We start from the raw sequence: 19,814 nt of genomic DNA on the forward strand, positions 1-19,814 counted from the left end.
CAGGAAATTTAAGCTAACAGCAATCTGTATTCATAATGATAATCATTATATCATTGTTACTATTATAAAATATTTACAGAGCATTCAAAGGTGTATGACGTTGTCCTAGGATGCTAAGTAGACGGATTATATGTACAAGCCTATCCCCTGCAGAACCACTATATTTAGAACAATTATTTATTTAACAGATATTTACTGAGGGTCTACTGTGCCCAAAGGATTGTGTTAATTTTTATAAAAGACACAAAGATGAAGAATCCCAAGAGACTATCTGACATTTTGGGGTGTTGACACACACACTGAATTAACTGTAATATAATAATAGACTTTGGCTTGAAAGATATAAATATTAATAATGTAAGTATTATACCTACTATAATACTTATACTTAATTTATTTATAATATATAATACTTATAGTAATATAGCATTATTATATTTAAACATTTTAGTAATTGATAGCACTTATTAAGAACTTGCTTTTCGACATACAGATGGCTAATAAACTCAAGAAAAGATGCTCAACATTGCTCATTATTAGAGAAATGCAGATCAAAACTACAATGAAGTATTACCTCATACCAGTCAGAATGGCCATCATCAAAAAACCTACAATCAATAAATGCTGGATAGGGTGTGGAAAAAAGGGAACCCTCTTGCACTGTTGGTGGGAATGCAAATTGACACAGCCACCATGGAGAACAGTATGGAAATTCCTTAAAAAAAAAAAACTAGGAATTAAACTATCATATGAGCCAACAATCCCACTACTGGGCATGTACCCTGAGGAAATCATAATCGAAAAAGGCACATGTACTCCAGTGTTCACTGTAGCACTATTTACAATAACTAGGACATGGAAGCAACCTAGATGTCCATTGACAGATGAATGGATAAAGAAGTTATGGTATATATACACAATGGACTATTCAGTTCAGTTCAGTCACTCAGTCATGTCCGACTCTTTGCGACCCCATGAATCGCAGCACGCCAGGCCTCCCTGTCCATCACCAACTCCCGGAGTTCACCCAGACTCACGTCCATCAAGTCAGTGATGCCATCCAGCCATCTCATCCTCTGTCGTCCCCTTCTCCTCCTGCCCCCAATACCTCCCAGCATCAGAGTCTTTTCCAATGAGTCAACTCTTCACATAAGGTGGCCAAAGTACTGGAGTTTCAGCTTCAGCATCATTCCCTACAAAGAAATCCCAGGGCCGATCTCCTTCAGAATGGACTGGTTGAATCTCCTTGCAGTCCAAGGGACTCTCAAGAGTCTTCTCCAACACCACAGTTCAAAAGCATCAATTCTTCGGCGCTCAGCTTGCTTTATAGTCCAACTCACATCCATACATGACCACAGGAAAAACCACAGCCTTGACTAGATGGACCTTTGTTGGCAAAGTAATATCTCTGCTTTTGAATATGCTATCTAGGTTGGTCATAACTTTCCTTCCAAGGAGTAGCGTCTTTTAATTTCATGGCTGCAGTCACCATCTGCAGTGATTTTGGAGCCCCAAAAAAGAAAGTCTGACACTGTTTCCACTGTTTCCCCATCTATTTCCCATGAAGTGGTGGGACCGGATGCCATGAATTTTCTGAATTCATTTTCTGAATGTTGAGCTTTAAGCCAACTTTTTCACTCTCCACTTTCACTTTCATCAAGAGGCTTTTGAGTTCCTCTTCACTTTCTGCCATAAGGGTGGTGTCATCTGCATATCTGAGGTAATTGATATTTCTCCCGGCAATCTTGATTCCAGCTTGTATTTCTTCCAGCCCAGCGTTTCTCATGATGTACTCTGCATATAAGTTAAACAAGCGGGGTGACAATATACAGCCTTGGTGTACTCCTTTTCCTATTTGGAACCAGTCTGTTGTTCCATGTCCAGTTCTAACTGTTGCTTCCTGACCTGCATACAGATTTCTCAAGAGGCAGGTCAGGTGGTCTGATATTCCCATCTATTTCAGAATTTTCCACAGTTTATTGTGATCCACACAGTCAAAGGCTTTGGCATAGTCAATAAAGCAGAAATAGATGTTTTTCTGGAACTCTCTTGCTTTTTCCATGATCCAGTGGATGTTGGCAATTTGATCTCTGGTTCCTCTGCCTTTTCTAAAAGCAGCTTGAACATCTGGAAGTTCAGGGCTCACATATTGCTAAAGCCTGGCTTGGAGAATTTTGAGCATTATTTTACTAACATGTGAGATGAGTGCAGTTGTGCGGTAGTTTGAGCATTCTTTGGCATTGCCTTTCTTTGGGATTGGAATGAAAACTGACCTTTTCCAGTCCTGTGGCCACTGCTGAGTTTTCCAAATTTGCTGGCATATTGAGTGCAGCACTTTCACAGCATCATCTTTCAGGATTTGAAATAGCTCATCTGGAATTCCATCACCTCCACTAGCTTTGTTCTTAGTGATGCTTTCTAAGGCCCACTTGACTTCACATTCCAGAATGTCTGGCTCTAGATGAGTGATCACACCATCGTGATTATCTGGGTAGTGACTATTACTCAGTCATAAAAAGGAACACATTTGAGTCAGTACTAATGAGCTGGATTAAACTAGAGCCTATTATATAGAGTGAACTAAGAAAGAGAAAGACAAATATCATATAACAACGCATAGAGATGGAATCTAGGAAGATGGTACTGATGAACCTGTCTTCAAGGCAGCCGTGGAGATGCAGACATAGGGAGTGGATTTATGGACAGGGGGTGGGGAGGAAGAACTGAGAGAGTACTGAAACATATGCATTACCATATGTAAAATTATTATGTTGGTGAAAAAGTAAATTTGATTTTGCATTGTTGAACATTGCAATTTGATATTAGAATACATTCTTCAATAAATGTGGTTATGTCATTAAAAAAAAAAAAGAACTTGCTTCTCCTGTGAGATAGACATGATTCTTATTCACAATTTACAGAAATGAAGATGGAACTTTAGAGAGGTTCAGATATCTGCAGGAAGCCACCACAGTGCTCTATTGTGGGGGCAGGACTCTCACCCAGGTTGCAGGAGTGCAGAGCCAGGTCTCAGCACTGATCATTCCAGCTAGGACAGCACGTGCATTACATTGTTTTGTTTTGCTTTTGCAACCATGTTAGCGATAAACTTTGAGTTGAGTCACTGTCACTGAAGCCTTTTCTCCTTTGGCAAGGAAACCCTGAGCCAGTGACCTTTTGACCTTGACCTCGTAGCACCATTCTCTAACCCTGGAGTTTTCAGACAACTGAGCTCTCTTTTGAGCCTGGGAGACTTCTTATCAGACAGACTTTTAATGGAAGATAAAAATGAAGTTTCTGTGAGTGAAGCTGACAGGGAGGGGAGACTTGCATGGGTGGTAGGGGCATTGGGGATGGGGAAGGAAGGAAGGAGGCTGCCCCACATTCAACTGAAGATAATCACAGCTGAATCTTAATCAGGAGTGCTGATGTCAACACAACCTCAGTCTCATCTTTAAAGAAGTGTTAACTTCCCCCTCCTCCCACTGGTGAGGCTGCATCTCAAGCCTCATCAGGTTCCTGCACATTAACTAGACTGACAGTCATGAGCCTGATGAGGTTTTAGAATTAATCCGGTTTAACGTTTCTGGATATATTAAGTATAGTTCCCTTCGATCACAAATTATTTTTTAAATGTTAAAGATGGCTTGCCTACCTGGAGGTCCTCAAAACCCTGTAAGGAATGTGGGTGAAGTCAGAGCTTAAGGACCAGAAGCAACCAAGTTGAAGAAATGATGACTCCCCACTTACAGGATCTGGTTACGTAAGAGCCTTCTAATGAATGGTGTATTCAAAAGGAGACCTGGGATGTGTAATATCTGCTGGATTTCAACAAAGACGGGCTTAGTCAACTTCACAGTTGTAGAGCCTGACAAAGCACAGCCAAAGAAGGGGAGGAGAATGGTTAAAGTGAAGGAGGCGGACACAGAGTCTGGGGACAATAGCTTTCGTTCATGAGGATCCTCTCCAAAATTCTGCTTTGAGACTTGGAGAGAAGTTTTTATTGTCTCCTGTCATTCCTATACTTCAGCAGGAAAAACATCTAGTTCTAGAAACCTATTATTATTGTCTTCACAAACAGTTCACTCAGCTCCTTTGCACTCACCATCATAGGCCAGCATAAAGGGCAGCTCACTTATTTAGCCAGCACTTGTCTTCAATATCTGTTTGTAGTGTGTGTGCCTCAGGAGGACTTGCCCCCTCTGTCTTGTCTCTTATGTATCTAAGAGCAGGGACTTAGTCTATTTAACTCTCAGTAATTGCTTAGCTAACTGGCTCCATTTTTATAGTGCCAGATATTATTTTAACAGTTGAAATGAACTCAAATATCCTGCAATAGGGGATATTTGAGAGGATGTGACACAGCCACAGGGAGGAATGCTATATAGACAGTAAAAATGCTAAGAATGTTGCAATCTATTGCTATGTGAAGTGATTCTGAGGGGAAAAATCAAATATAAAGAGGAGTGTATTAATAACATGTAAAAAATAGATGTTCGTAAACTATCAAGGATCAGTGGTAGTCTCTAAAGATCAAAAGTGATAGAAAAATGACAAAAATTGGGTTAGTTTCAATAAATTCTATATTTTCAAAAGTTAATTAAAACATATATGTATAGGTATATTTGTATACATACACAAAACAAAACTGCTATACATATATGCATATGTGTATGTTTCAATTAACCTTAAATATAAGGGCTTCCCTGCTGGTTCAGGTGGTAAAGAGTCTGCCTGCAATGCAGGAGACCCAGGTTCAATCCCTGGGTCAGGAAGATCCCTTGGAGAAGGAAATGGCAACCCACTCCAGTATTCTTGCATGGGGAATTCCATGGACAGAGGGGCCTGGTGGGCTACAGTCCACGGGGTTGCAAAGAGTCAGACACAACTGAGCAACTAATACTTTCACTTATATACATATATGTATATGCTATGCTATGCTAAGTCACTTCAGTCGTGTCCAACTCTGTGCGACCCCATAGACGGCAACCCACCAGGCTCCCCCATCACTGGGATTCTCCAGGCAAGAACACTGGAGTGGGTTGCCATTTTCTTCTCCAGTGCATGAAAGTGAAAAGTGGAAGTGAAGTCGCTTAGTCGTGTCCAACTCCTAGCGACCCCATGGACTGCAGCCCACCAGGCTCCCCCGTCCATGGGATTTTCCAGGCAAGAGTACTGGAGTGGGGTGCCATTGCCTTCTCCACATATATGTATATGTTTTAAGAGGCACCCCCCATGACATCCACACGATAAGAAACTGAGGCCTTTTGCCGACAGCCATGAGTCAGAGCCTTCTTGGAAGTGGACCTGGTCAAGGGTTCAGATGACAGCAGTTCTCCCTGGCATTTTGTAACTTCACAAGAGACCCTGAGCCAGAACCATCCTAACCTACTCAGGTTTTACAAATTAAGAACCATCTTTCTAGGTAAGTAGTTGAGGATTTCCCTGCAGTCAAAGTAAATAAGCTAAGACTCTAAATTGGAAGCTGGGTTCATGGAGAACTTTATCATGATTAAGAGAGTAACAGTTGCCTAGTCCTCTCTCCTCCCCTTTGCCGTCTCTCCACTCCAGCCAAACTAGCCTTGTTCTCGGAGCACTCCAGGCGTGCTGCCCCTTCAGGTCCTTTGTGCTTGATGTCCCTCTTCTACTCCCCTAGAGCAGCCTGGCTCCTGCCATCACCTCCTTTTCTCAAATATCACCTTCTCAGAGAGGCCCACTGTTCCCACACTGTTTAAAATTGGCCACTCTATCCCATCACTTAGCCCCGTTGTCCTTCCTTGTTCTTCTCCTATGACACTTATCACCATCTGCAATCTACAGAATTTACTGATGCGGTATGCTCATATTTCTCTCCCGATCCCAGAATACAAGCTCCTCAAAGACAAGGATGACTGTTTTGTTCACTGACTCCCACATTGTTCAGTGAGGATCTCTAGCACAACAGTGTCTGGTACAGAGTATATGTTCAAAAATAAATGTGTGTTGGATAAATGAATAAATAGCAATAGGGAGCACAAAACATGAAGATGCTATCAGAGCAGTTCAGTTGAAAATATAATGGTCAATTTATTTTCCAGCCATACCTCTTTAAATTTAATTTTGAAATTATCTACAGATTTTGCCCAAATAGATGGTTCTAGAGAAAACTGCTTTCTGTTCATGGACATTTTACATTTATCACCATGTGTGTTTATTTTGTAACCAGAGTAGATGTATTAGAAGTCTCTAGAAACAAAAAAGTTCTAAAAACAGAAGATACTTTTAACCTAGAACACAAATAAACTAGGTCAGGATTGAAGTATTTCCACTGTCCAAGTGATAACCTATCCCTCTGTCTAGTGACCCTATAAAACCTGGAGATCAGGCAAATATTTACCTTACCTTTCACATTAGACAAAGTCAGTTAAGCAAATGACATTTCATAATGAATGAAATAAAAGAACTTCCTTCCTATATTTATTCTGGATAATCTATTAATTTTTAGTATGTTTTGTTCCCCCAGACATAGCGCTATTGTTTGACAGAAGGTCAGCATTCATTCTAACTTTTCCCAGTTCTACGTAGGACTATTAACTATAATCTTGGTCATTTCAGAATGCCAGCTTACTAGTTGCCATTATATTCAGTAAAAGTCTCATTGATACTGAGTTTTGTTTCTTCAAACCAACTAAACATACCAACTATAGTAATAACAGCTAACCTTTATTAGGTACTTGCCAAGTGCCAGCCATCCTGCCTAAATGATCTCTAACACTTTCAGCAACTCTACAGGAGAAATACTATAGTTTCGATGCACAGTGAAGTTAAGCAATTTGTCAAGATCACGCAATCAGGGCAGAGACTCAAACCAATATTTTTGTCTGATTTCCAAATCTGGGCCAGTTTCAAGGTACCACTCTCTGGCCCTATCAGCTGAAACAGTAGACTTACCTGCTTATCTAGGTAACAACCAAATATTGCAGGGCATTATATTTACACTAAATTTTTTTCATTATTTATCTGAAAATCAAATTTAACTGGATGTCTTATATTTTTCTGATCCATAGTCAGATGCATTTTTTACTGTACCCCTGGCGCCCCCTCTGGATGTCATGTACTTTTATTTGCTAAATCTGGCAACATGTGGAAGGAACTTTGGGAATTAAGTTTTGTGCTTCTTAGGAGTGTGTGACAAAATGATCGGGAAGGCTTTTTCAATATTTCTACACAGGTTCTACCCCATATTGCTAGGATTCTAGAGTGAACTCAGGCCTATTTGTTTATTAAAAACATGTATTGATTGAGTTCCTACCCTGTGCCAGGTACATCTCTAAACTTTGGAAACACAGGAAAGAAACAAGACAAAAACTCTACCTTTGAGGATCTTTCCTGGTGACACCACAGCTCACCCCTGTTATGAAACTATGGTCAGGATTTCCCTGGTGGTCCAGTGGTTAAGAATCTGTCTTCCAATGCAGGGGATGTGGGTTTGATCCCTGGTCAGGGAAGTAAGATTCCCACATGCCCTGGGGCATCTGTGGAGCCCACGCACCAGAACTAGAGAGAAGCTGTGTGCCACAACGAAAGATCCCACGTACTGAAGACACTTCCAAAAATAAATAAATATTTTTTTAAAAGAAAAAGAAACAATGGGTCAAGCAGCTTCATTTTTGAGGCCCAGAACAGTGCCATGATGGCTCAAGATCACTGACAGAGGAGGAACTGGGGATCAAGTTTCCTCACTCCTAGTCTAGGACTTTTAAAACTCTCTGCTGACTGTATGTCCTCAATTTTTCCAATACTCCCTTTTCAGTATTCTATTATCCTTAAAATTACAGTCTTTGATAAGCAAAATATGGTCCCAGAAGCAAAATATGGTCCTAGAAATTACATCATCCTTAAATACTTAATACTTAATAATAAATAAACTTAATAATAAATAAATTTAATAATAATTAATAATAATAAAATAATAAATAAATAAATACTTAATACTATATACTTAATACTGCTTGAGACTCATTTGAAACCATAACACCAAGATGATAGGTGTCAACAGATATCAGTAATAGAGAACCATGATCCCAAATGAAAGTGGTGTCCTAACGGATGCTTCACTGTCTGTGTGCAGCATTTTTCATAGGCATTGACTTATGCATCCTCCCAATAACCCTGGGAATGAGACAGGAAAGATGTTACTGTAACTATTCGTGTATCCAAGTTCAAACAACCCATAAATGGCCAAAAACAGGGCTCAAAATCAGGTTTTTCATTCTCCAAGTTGGAATAAAATAATCTGAAGGTGAATGAGAACTTGGGGTTGTTTCATTCTTTCTTCTTCCAGCTTTCTTCTTCCAGGCAGTAAAGGCTGAAGACACTTCCTGCAGCTGGTGAGGCTCTAAGCTCTCTGCCTACTCCAAAGCCTCTCCCTCCCTAGGAGCACTGCCCTCCTCTCCTCTCAGGCTCCACATCCCCACCAGATGGGACAGCGTGAACATAGACCATTTATGGCAAAACACAAAAACAGAACTCCAACTGAAACGCACACAAGTTACTAAGATTCACATGCCAGCGCATCCCCAATTTGCAGGAATTTGTGGAGCAGAATGCTCAGTTTAGTACTGAGTTCATAGGGAGTTATGGCCTTGCTGGGCCATTTCCTTGTAAGATAACTGAAATCATGCTGGGCCACAGAAGTAGCAACCTGGAGATGAGAGCTTGGGAAAGTGGGGCCTAGGTTTGATGGGAAGATACTGACTCCTTGTCACATTTGCATGAGTCCCCAAAGTAGGCACATCCTTTTTTAGGGAGTGAATTGCAAATTCCACAAGAATTAGAAAATTAAAACTGGCAGAGGTTACTGACAGCTGTGCCTCACTGAGCCTTATGTGCAAGCTGCATCTTGCGGTGAGGGATCACTAGCCGGGCATTTAGAACCCAATTCTAAACCACCTCCATCATTTGAAGACTGCTCAGACTTGCCCAGGATAACTGTCCAATTTCCACCGCCATCAGTTCCTCCAAATCACACTGGCAGCCTCCAGCAAACCCATACCATTGTTTTCCAATTATTTACCACTCCCTTTATGCTCTCCAGTGCCCTACTGATGACTTGCTGATTTTAACAATGATATTAAAACTTGAAACTTCTGTTTTAAGATCCAAGTCAGTCTTGGATCTTAAAACCTGAGATCCAAGTCAGTCTTAAGTACTGGAATGTGTGTGTGCTCAATCGCTTTAGTCATGTCCATGTCCACTCTTTGCGACCCCACGGACGGTAGCCCGCCAGGCTCCTCTGTCCATGGAATTCTCCAGGCAAGAATACTGGAATGGGTAGCTATTCCCTCCTCCAGGGGATCTTCCTGACTTAGAAATCAAACCCATATCTCCTGCATTGCAAGCAGATTCTTTACCGTGAGCTACCAGGGAAGCCCAAGTACTGGTATAGATTTTATTTAAACACAAATGCATCTGAGGTTTCTGCAAAAGCAGCCTCCTAAACCACTCTTTCTGTCTTTAATCCCCCTGCCCCATCCTCCCAACCATCCTATATGCACACACCCTGTTGAATTTTCTAAAAGATCATCTTTATCCTGGCATTCTCCTACATAAAAGTAAACTCATTCTCCTATGGACTGATAAAAATAAAAGCCTTCCATGGTACTGCATTACAAATAATAATGCTTATACACCAGATAATCCTTGTCCAATCACATGACAAGTAAGGATCAACTGAGATAATGTGTGTGAAAACATTAAAGAATATAGTATGTTGTTACATTTATATAGCATTTCAGAGCTTTTGAAGTACTTCACATGTTTCATGTGGTTTCAAAAAATCAGAGAAGACAAATTTCTGTCACCTTTCATATGTATATTTGTTTCTAGAAGAAGGCTGCTAAATTTCAAGTCTTTCACTTTTTTGTCAATCAACTGTTATGAAATATAAAATTTCATGTTAAATTCTGATATTAAATATCAATTACTGTATCATTATCAATTGAAATTCATAAAACAGCACAAAGATTTTTATCATCAAAAGTCCCTAAAATAAAACTTTTGCCAAAATTAATCCTTATTTGCAATATGTATTGAGAAGAACAGAACAAAATTGTAAGAAGCACAAAAGTCTATGGGTTCTTGAAATCAGGTGGATAAAAATTGTTTTATGTAACTGAACAGCATATAAACTATGGAAAAACGTGGGGGTTTTGTTTGCTTTTTATTTTAATAATGGATAAAATTTAAGTTCCGAAAAAAAAGGTAGTGCCTCTGCATGAAAAATCAATGCAACTCTGATTAAAAGCTGACGTTAGGTTAATTTTAATTTACAAGAGACATCATAGAGCACTGATTAAGAGCATGGCTCCTGTGGGCAGCATGGCTGCATTCAGGTCCTGCTTCTGCTACTTACTCACAAGCTGTATGACCTTGAACAAGTTACTTAACCTCTTTAGACCTCAATTTCCTCTTCTATAAAATGGGAATAGTAACAGTACCTACCCAGAGAGTGCTTGTGAAGATGAAGTGATTTAATATTTACACAATGCTTAGAATATATATTAAACACCTTATAAAAGGCAATGGCAATGTTGATGATGATGATGATAATGGTGATGATTGAGGAGGAAAGACAGAACCAAATTCAGGGTTACACAGAGTCAAGGACTTGTTCAGGTTCTGCTATTGTGCCCTGACTACCTTTGTAGGCCTGAATCCTCATTTGAAAAATGGCTCTTTAGTCATAGGTAAAACAATTCTGGAATTACAACAGATCTGAAGGTGGGCATTCCTTTCTGAATATCCACTTAATAAAGGTTTCAACTTTAGTCATTAGAGTCTGGTCAACTGTTTTTGGAGTCAGTTAAGGATTTTTCTCTTTGCAAAAGATGGAAAACTATGAAGCAAATTGGCTTATGACACATGGGAACTTGTTGGTTCATACGACTTGAAAGTCCAGGGGAAGGACTGGTTTCAGACTGGCCTAGATCAGTCTCAACCAGTGACGTCAGGACCCAGTTTCTCCCCATCCCTTAGTTCTCCCTTCCGTAGTTATTGCTTCATGCTCAGGTTCTGTGTGATGGCACCTTATAGCTCCAGATGCTGGTCATCATTACTGCAAACAGGGCCGGCCCAAGGAATGTGGGAACCTCCTCAAACTCCTCAGCTAACATCTCCTGATGATTGCAAATGGGCCTGAAATATTTTGGGAATTATGGAAAAGTTCTAACATTTGACTGTTCTGATGGTTACTCTATAAATTTACTAAAAATCATTGAATTATATACTTCAAAAGGGTGAATTTCATGGTATATAAGTTACACTTCAGTAGAACAGACTTTCCTTTTATCTCTCTGGCTCGGATAGTGTCACACACCCATTTCTGAATCTACCACCAGGTCAGAGAAAAGTGATGCTCAGGGTGGCCCGGCCTGAATACCACACCCATATGCTGAAGATAGGGCTAAAGTCAGTTACATCCAAAGCAAAGGGACTGAGGGTGCAGAGAGAGTGGTTTCCCAGTTTAAAACTGGGTTAATGGATTTTGTTGCCTAAGACCCAAGGACCAAAGTTAATCTAGGACCAGTCCAGGCTTTCAGGGTCTCTCTGAACTCAAACTTGGGCCTGTCATGAGCCAAACCACAGACACATGCCTATCTTGTGAGGCTTAACTTTTGTTCTTCTTGACTTTTCCATGACAAGTGCCAAGGTGGGATGATGAACCACACATGCTGGATTCTCATTCTTAGAAATGAGAGATGTCCCCATTTAAGCCCAGAAAGCCCTTCTCTTGGGGCTCAACACCCATCATTTCCTGCCATGTGGACCGAGCATGGGTGCTGCCCAGTGCCCACTGAGGCCATTGCAATCTGGCGACACGGGAGGAGTCCTGTGTCACTTCTCTCTGCCCCGCTCGGTGAGCCATCAGCCCCATGCTCCCTGGGAACAACCAGAAACAAATCCTCCACTCTTTTTTTTTTTTTTGTCATTTTACACCCTTTATCTCACTTCTTACTTCTCACTCTCTCTTTCAGACTTGATTCTCAATGCTTGTGACTGTGGGTCCAAAGGAGGGATGAGGTAATGGATTAGAATGAACTGGATGGCTCTGGATTAAGTGATCTTCCAGGGCATAGGACCAGCCAGTGCTTGAGGCTCTTCTTTGTGGAAGAACAGCAAAATGAGACAAAAGTCAACACATCTGAAGCGCTTACTCGGTGGAGGCACTGAGCTGAGTGGCCTGCATCCACAGTGCTTTTATTCCTCACAACCGCCGCAAAGGGTAGATCATCTTAGCCACATAGATGGGAGCAAACTGACTCAGAGGAGTAAATTTAGGCCTCGGAGGAAGTCAGAGGAGTGCTGGGCTTGAAGTGCTGTCTGCCTGTAAGGTGGGCATCTTTAGCCACTTGAAGCTACCTATCTGCTTCTAACCAGTCTGGCTGTGGCCTGCAGCCCCCCTTCACTGTCATGGCCAGTGTCCTTGAACCCCTTGGAAGGGGAAGTGGCTGCTGGCAGCTCACCTGTGCAGAAGCAGAGGAGAGGCCCCAGGGGTGCACGCTGACAGCCCACCAGCTGCATAAGTACACAGATGGGCCTGTCTGGCCAGCAGCACATTGTCAGTGTTGTTATTTTTAAGGAATTGGATGACCTCCACGGGGCAAGTAAAATTCACACCAGATTTCAGCACTCCTTACAGAGGCAAACCAGTTGCTTCACACCTGCAGGTTAGCTGTCTGGCTCTGAACAGCATTTGCCTTTAAACTTTGGAAAGCACTAACAAGTTGTCAGAAGTGCCTGCCCAGGCCCCTCTTCTATACTGTGCTGTCAGGAGGTCTGCGTGGGAAGCAGGAAGAACATCTTTCCTGTTTGCATAAGAAACCATAAACTTCAGCCTCCTTCTGGATCAATGAGTCTTCTAGGTGTAGGACTAGGGACATAGCCATCATTGCATTCCACTTATAGTTTGCCATATAGTATAGTGCATATACGGTACACAATAGTGATTCAATTATACATTTATATATATATACACACATTATTTTTCTTAGCTTGATTTTAAATATAACAACAACTGTCTAATCATAGGTGGTGAATTTACATGGCTGACATCCTTTATCAGAACTCAGAACTCCAGCATTTGTACAAATAACTACCAGGCTGGCTTATAAAATTTTAAAGCTAATAGTATAACTTGACAAAATGATGGTTTTGCTATGTGCTTATATGTATCTTGAGAGAAATTAATTAAAGGAGATAAAGAAAGCAGTTGAAGCTGCTGGATGGTTGGAATTATCTGAGTAAGTGTGATCTTGACCTTAATGAATTAACAAGCTTCTTGCTCTAAGTATTTAATTAATTTTAAACCACATTTGATTTAGAAATCATTAACATTTAATTTATGGTCTAGTGTTCAATTAAAATCATCTCTACAATTATGTGCAGGCACTAGATCCTATTCTTGCATTGACTATGTTACTCTTCAGTCACCGATTACGGCTAAGGAGTCAGCTCCCCTCAGATCATCAGGTATTGTATCCTGGAGGTGGTGACCCGTGCTCTAGGGGCTAGGGTTGAGGCCTCAGTGGTGGTTTTTTTTTTTTTTTTTTAAGTGTCCCAGGTGATGCTAGGCTTCCCTGGTGGCTCAGTTTGTAAAGACAGTGAAAGTGTTAGTCGCTCAGTTCTGTCTGACTCTTTGAGACCCCACGGTTTGTCCATGGGATTCTCTAGGCAAGCACACTGGAGTGAGTTGCCACTCCCTTCTGCAGGGGATCTTCCTGACTTGGTGATTGAACCCAGGTCTCCTGCATTGCAGGCAGACTCTTTACCATCTGAGCTACCAGGGAAGGCCAGTTTGTAAAAGATTCTGCCTGCAATGCAGGGGACCTGGGTTCGATCCCTGGGAAGGGAAGATCCCCTGGAGAAGGAAATGGCAACCCACTCTAATATTCTTGCCTGGGAAATCCCATGGACAGAGGAACCTGGCAGGCTACAGTCCATGGGGTCGCTAGAGTCAGACACATCTTAGCAACTAAAGCTAACCTACCCAGGTGATGCTAATGTGGTGAGAAGACTGCAGGATTTGGAGAACTGGTGATACAAATTTCCATATCAAGTGGATGCCTTGTTTGGGAGGTGGTGGACGCTGCCATCTAATAGTAGGCCAGCAGGCATCTCTGGAAGTGGAGTGCGTGTTTACACATCCACGGTAATGGTACAGGAACAGGAAAGTTGTACTTTGTGATGGTTAACTGTTTACTCAGTTTCTGGAGACAGAGGTGCTGTGTTGGGATCTGTGTTTCTCATTGATTGGATGACTTGGGGCAACTTATTTTACTCCCCTGAGGTTCAATTTACTCATCACTAAAGCCCGGATAATTAAAGACTGCACCTTAGAGGTTGTTGTGAGGAGCAAGTGACAGCATGCATACATTGAGCTCAGCACAGGTTTTGGCACCTTCTGGGCAATTAGTCACTGTGAGCTACCGCTGGCAATGAACACAGCACCAAGGGCCTGCTATAAACACTGCTGCTGCTGCTAAGTCGCTTCAGTCGTGTCCGACTCTGTGCGACCCCATAGACGGCAGCCCACCAGGCTGCCCCATCCCTGGGGTTCTCCAGGGAAGAACACTGGAGTGGGTTGCCATTTCCTTCTCCAATCGTTTCAAAGACAAATTCAAATTCTTAAAAGGGTTTCTGCCTCCTCACTTCTGATCCTCAAGGTTTTAGATTTACCCTCCTTACTTGAACTCATTTGCTTTGGCTTAGCATCAGGGGTAACTGTTCAACACGTGGCTGGTTAGCCTGTTGACAGTCTGCAAACAGGCAGTGGAGCTGGGTTGTGCAACAGGCAATACAAGGAAAGTTCTAAGGGCTCCAGCTGCAGGCAGTGGGGCCCAGCTAAGGGAACTGGGACCCCAGGAAAAGCCTTCAGGTCCTAGTGAGGGAGAAGTTGGAGGTTGGGGAGGAGCAGGGCCCAGCCTCAGAGGAGAATACTAGGATCCCAGGACCTTCCTTCTATGCTCTCCCCACTCCCTGCCCACCTCTTGCCTTTTGGCTTTTTCCTGGGGGCAGGAGGAGGGGTTGTTCTCACCACCTAACAACTCTCTACTCTCCATTTATCTTAATGTTTTTTATCATTTTATGCTCAAATCAAGCCTTGGATATTCTGTGCCTCTTTGAGGACCAATCTAGATGACCAATCTGGCAATACTTCCTCTGAGTGGCTATAGGGCTTTGTAGTTGTGCCTGGAACTGTTAGTTGACTTTGCATGAACATGTGCTGAGTGCTTAGTCACTCAGTCATGTCCAGCTCTTTGTGACCCCATGTACTGTAGCTCGCCAGGCTCCTCTGTCCTTGGGGATTCTCCAGGCAAGAACACTGGAGTGGGTTGCCATGCCCTCCTCCATGGGATCTTCCTGACCCAGGGAATGAACCCAGGTCTCCCACATCACAGGAAGATTCTTTACTGTCTGAGCCACCAGGGGATATGTATGAGCATTTCTTGTTTAAAAAGCATTTTTGAGTTCTAGAGGTTGGAGACCATATTTTACACTACTAAGCAACCCCTCCTCCTCTTACCACAAATGTTAACATAAGTGTTTGGCTCTTAGATAAAAGGGCATTCTTTCCACATACAACAGAATCCAGAAGTCAAAGAAGGCTCAAAGATCTTTTAGTCCAGGAGTAGCAACCTGTCCTCTTGACCCACAGGCTAAATCCTGTAGATATGAGTTATTTGCCCAGGCCAATGCTTTAAAAATTTCACACGATTTATCAGCCAGATCTCTAAAGACATTTGAGTCTGTGAGCCTTAATCTGAGTCCAGATCTCCAAATTCTTGAATCTTTTCCCCCTATGACATCTCTAGTATGTGGCTCTCCTTGCCTATTCTCCTGGAAGAATGCTTCCAGAATTCTTTCTGAGCAAAAGTCATGACTTAGAGTTGCCAACTGAAATTAACCTGCTACAAATTAACTACTTTAAATTCTTGGTAGCTCACTGTCAACTGCTGAGGCCATTTCCCATTCCCAAGCACTCTCTCTAGACTGGTATAGCCTTTTAGATACATTTTCCAGCCTGTTCTTCAGGAAACTTACAGGTAACTTAACTTTGTTCTGCAACCCTGGTCATCTTAAAATGACCTTGGCAAATAACCCTCTTCACTCTTGCAAAATACTGGCTGTATGTGTCCATCCAGCCTTTTTTTACTTAAGACTGAATTTTCTTCATCATCTTGCAATAACTATATCTGTCTAGCTCATCTGATTGTGGGTGCATTGAGAGTCTTGGATGCAACAGCATCTCAGAGGGCTACAATTTGAGGATGGGAGAGATCTAAGTAGATCTTATCTACCATGCCCCGTTAGGCCCAGAGGTTTTCATGGCCTCTTGCTTAACAGAGGTTAGCTCAAGCCTGAATGCACAGGAATGCAATCCCAGCAATTATTTACCAGATGGAATGTGTTCTTTTTGTGTGTTTCTCTCTGTCTTAAGGGAACTCTGTCAAAGGTTTTGGTTCTAGTTTTGACAGGTGGATTGCAAACCTGTTATAACCTGATGAGCAGGAAGAAATTCCATATTTTTGTTTTCAGGAAAAATAATTTCTACATGAAGAATTTATACATCTGGAGAACTAGGTATATAATAAATCACTGTTAACACCAATTATACTTACTGGGAGCCCAGTTATTTTCTTGCAAGTAGAGACAGGAAGATGTGGTATTGGCTTCTGAACACAATATTGTCAAGAACCTCCTTGTGGGAAAGCCAAAGTTTGGGAAGCAAAGAGTGGCTATGGTGGGGGAGATGGAAGATCATTAGGATTTTTCTCTTTTCTTCGAGCTGGAGTCTTCACAAAAACCTAATACATTTTTATCCTGTGCAGCTTTTCTTATATACTTTTAGAAAGTATTATCCTTTGCAATTTGTGCTGAACCATCGATCTTAATCGAGATGAAAGTTCTCAAGTCAGTATCCCTTAGTAACTGAATCACCTTAAGCCTCTCCTTCCCACTTGGAAAATGTGGCCAAAGGACATGAACTTGTGTGTCTAGCCTCATGGCACACATGGATTCTCTTCTCTTGCAAGTAAAAAGTCTCAAAGAAAAGGAAGTCTAAACACAAATGACTTAACTAGTATAATTTCAAACAGCAAAAATAATTAGAAACAATCTAAACGTTAAAACAATAGGTTGGGAGACTTCCCTGCTGGCCCAGTGGCTAACGCCCCACACTCCTAATGCGGGGGTCCTGGGCTTGATCCCTGGTGAGGGAACTAGACCCCACATGCCACAACTAAAAATTTGCATGTTGCAACTAAAGATCCCACATGCCGCCATGGAGACAGAAGATTCAACATCCCTCCACTACAGTCGAATAAATAAACAACAAAAGCCCACAATAGGTTTTTCAAGTTATTTATGGGTTGTAGATATTAATTACCCTTCTTCTATTAACAGATTCTACCTTCCCCCTTCTGCCTACTACAGAAGTAGAAAATCAACTCAGAAAGGGCCACTGCATCCCTTCTGTTTCGTCATAGTTGATCTAGGATGGATGCATGATCTAATCCAGGTCAAAGGTTTTCCCTTAGATTTTTCTGCAGAAAAGACTTTGTCCTCCCTTGTTGAAAGTTGCATGATTGACCCCCACATTTGCAGGTTTGTGGCCCCCATGATGTGGAGAAGTCTGGAAAGAGACAAACAGTGGAGAACTCTTGTGACCTCAAGTTCCTGGCCCCCAACACTCAGCTTCTCAGGGCTTCCTGATTCTTGCAGTTCAGAAAGCAAGCCCTATATTTTTTTCATTAAATTTCCCTTTTTGGAGTTGGCTTTCTGTTGTTTGCAACTGCAAAAGTTTTAACTAACAGCTTATGCATTCATTAGCATTAATAATTAGGAGGACCACAGAGCAGCATAGAAAAGTGATTTCGATGAATTTTACAAACAGCATCATATAAAATTATGTGAATAGTATGATCACAGCTATTTAAAATAATTGTACATACACAAAATAACCAGAAAAGAAATACCTGAAGATGTAATGGAAGTTTAGCATGGTAGAGTTATGGTTGATTTTTTCCCCTTCATATAATGGGGCAAAACATTTATCAAACTACATTCAGTGTACAAAGTAAATGTAGCTTATTTGTTTTCTACAAGTGACCAAATCCTCATCACTGGGTTCCTTTATATTGACCATTAACTGTATCTTAGTCTCTCTGTTAAGGAAAAGCTTTTACGGAGTTGCTTTGTTTTTGTTTGAAGGTAAATTGCTGCTCTTGTATTGTGTCCTGCTCTCCTTTCCAAGAGGTGCCTTGGTGCATGGCAGGGGTAGGTGTTTAAGGCAACAGGAGTGAGTGAGTTTTAGACGTGTACACCTGTGATCAGGGTTGGTGTCATGAACTACTTGTGCCTCCACCCCAAATTCATATGTTGAAGCCCTAACTCCCCCAGTGTACTGGTATATGGAGATGCAGCCTTTAAAATGTAATTGTGGTTAGGGCTTCTCTGGTGGTTTAGTGGATAGGAGTCCACCTGCCAAAGCAGGGGACATGGGTTCAATTCCTGGTCCTGGAAGATTCTGCAAGCCATGAGCAACTAATCCTGTGTGCCACAACAACTGAGCCTGCGTGCTGTCGTGACTGAAGCCTGGGTGCTAGATCCCATGCTCCACAACAAGAGGAGCCACCACAACGAGAAGCCCACGCGCTGAGACTGGAGAGTAGCCCCCGCTCTCTGCAAGTACCGAAAGCCCGTGCACAGCAGTGAAGACCCAGCGCAAAGATAAATGTAAAATAACTAAAAATTAAGTAAAAAATAAAAATTTTTTTAAAAAGCAATTAGGTTTAGATGAGGTGAGATGGATGGGGCTTGTCCCACCCATCAGGTGTGTAGTGGCCTTATAAGAATAAGGGACCTCGCTGACTCTCTCTGCATGCACAAACCAAGGAAAGACATGTGAACACACAGTGGGAAGACTGCCATCTACAAGCCAGGACAGGAGTTCTCACCAGGGACTGAGTCAGTTGATAACCTTGATCCTGGACTTCCCAGCTTCTAGAACTGTCAGAAAATAACTGTGCTGTGTAAGCCATCCAGTCTGTGGTGTTTTGTTATGGTAGCCTAACCTGAGACTGTTGGCACTGGCATTTTTAATAACATCTCTGGGTACCTGGCTGATTGCACTGTTGATCCTTGTGCTTGGGGAAGTTGTGGCCCTGTCTAGCTCAGTCAGGCCTGGAGGGTCTTCCCTTATGACTTTCTCCCAGTTGCAGACAAAAAAAGATGTTGCCTGTCACTTCAGTAAACAAAGAATTCTCCATGCCATCAAGTTATCAGCCACTGTAGCTGATCCTGACAGTGCGCCCTGGGGGAAATTCAGGATGGAGAAAAATAGGGTAATGGCCCTAGATAGTTAAGATGCATATCTGAGGGATAATTTCATGAGCCCAGAATCTTGTGTCTTCCCATAGAAAAGCACTAAAATCATTAACTTGAGATGTGTGTGTGTGTGTGTGTGATTAGCAGTAATCTGCATGTTGTGTTTTGATTTCAGCACGACTCTTTTAGATCTTGGCTCCTCCCTTACCTCTTCAGAGTAATTCCTTAGAACTACCTGAGAGGCTGTCTCCTGGGTTATAGTCCTTAGTGAGCTCCCTGAATAAAACATAACTTGCAATTTGTAGGTTGTGTGTTTTTCTGCAGTTGACACAGCCTCAGATGACCCGGTGTCTCAGCCACATCCCTCACCTGGTCATGGCTTAGGCTGGTCAGTGAGCCCAACCTTGTAGTTCTTAACAAGTTAGGCATTCCACTGTACCACTGTTGAT

The sequence above is a fragment of the Bos indicus x Bos taurus genome, chromosome 8 (assembly GCF_003369695.1).
Source record: "Bos indicus x Bos taurus breed Angus x Brahman F1 hybrid chromosome 8, Bos_hybrid_MaternalHap_v2.0, whole genome shotgun sequence".
Taxonomy (NCBI): Eukaryota; Metazoa; Chordata; class Mammalia; order Artiodactyla; family Bovidae; genus Bos; species Bos indicus x Bos taurus.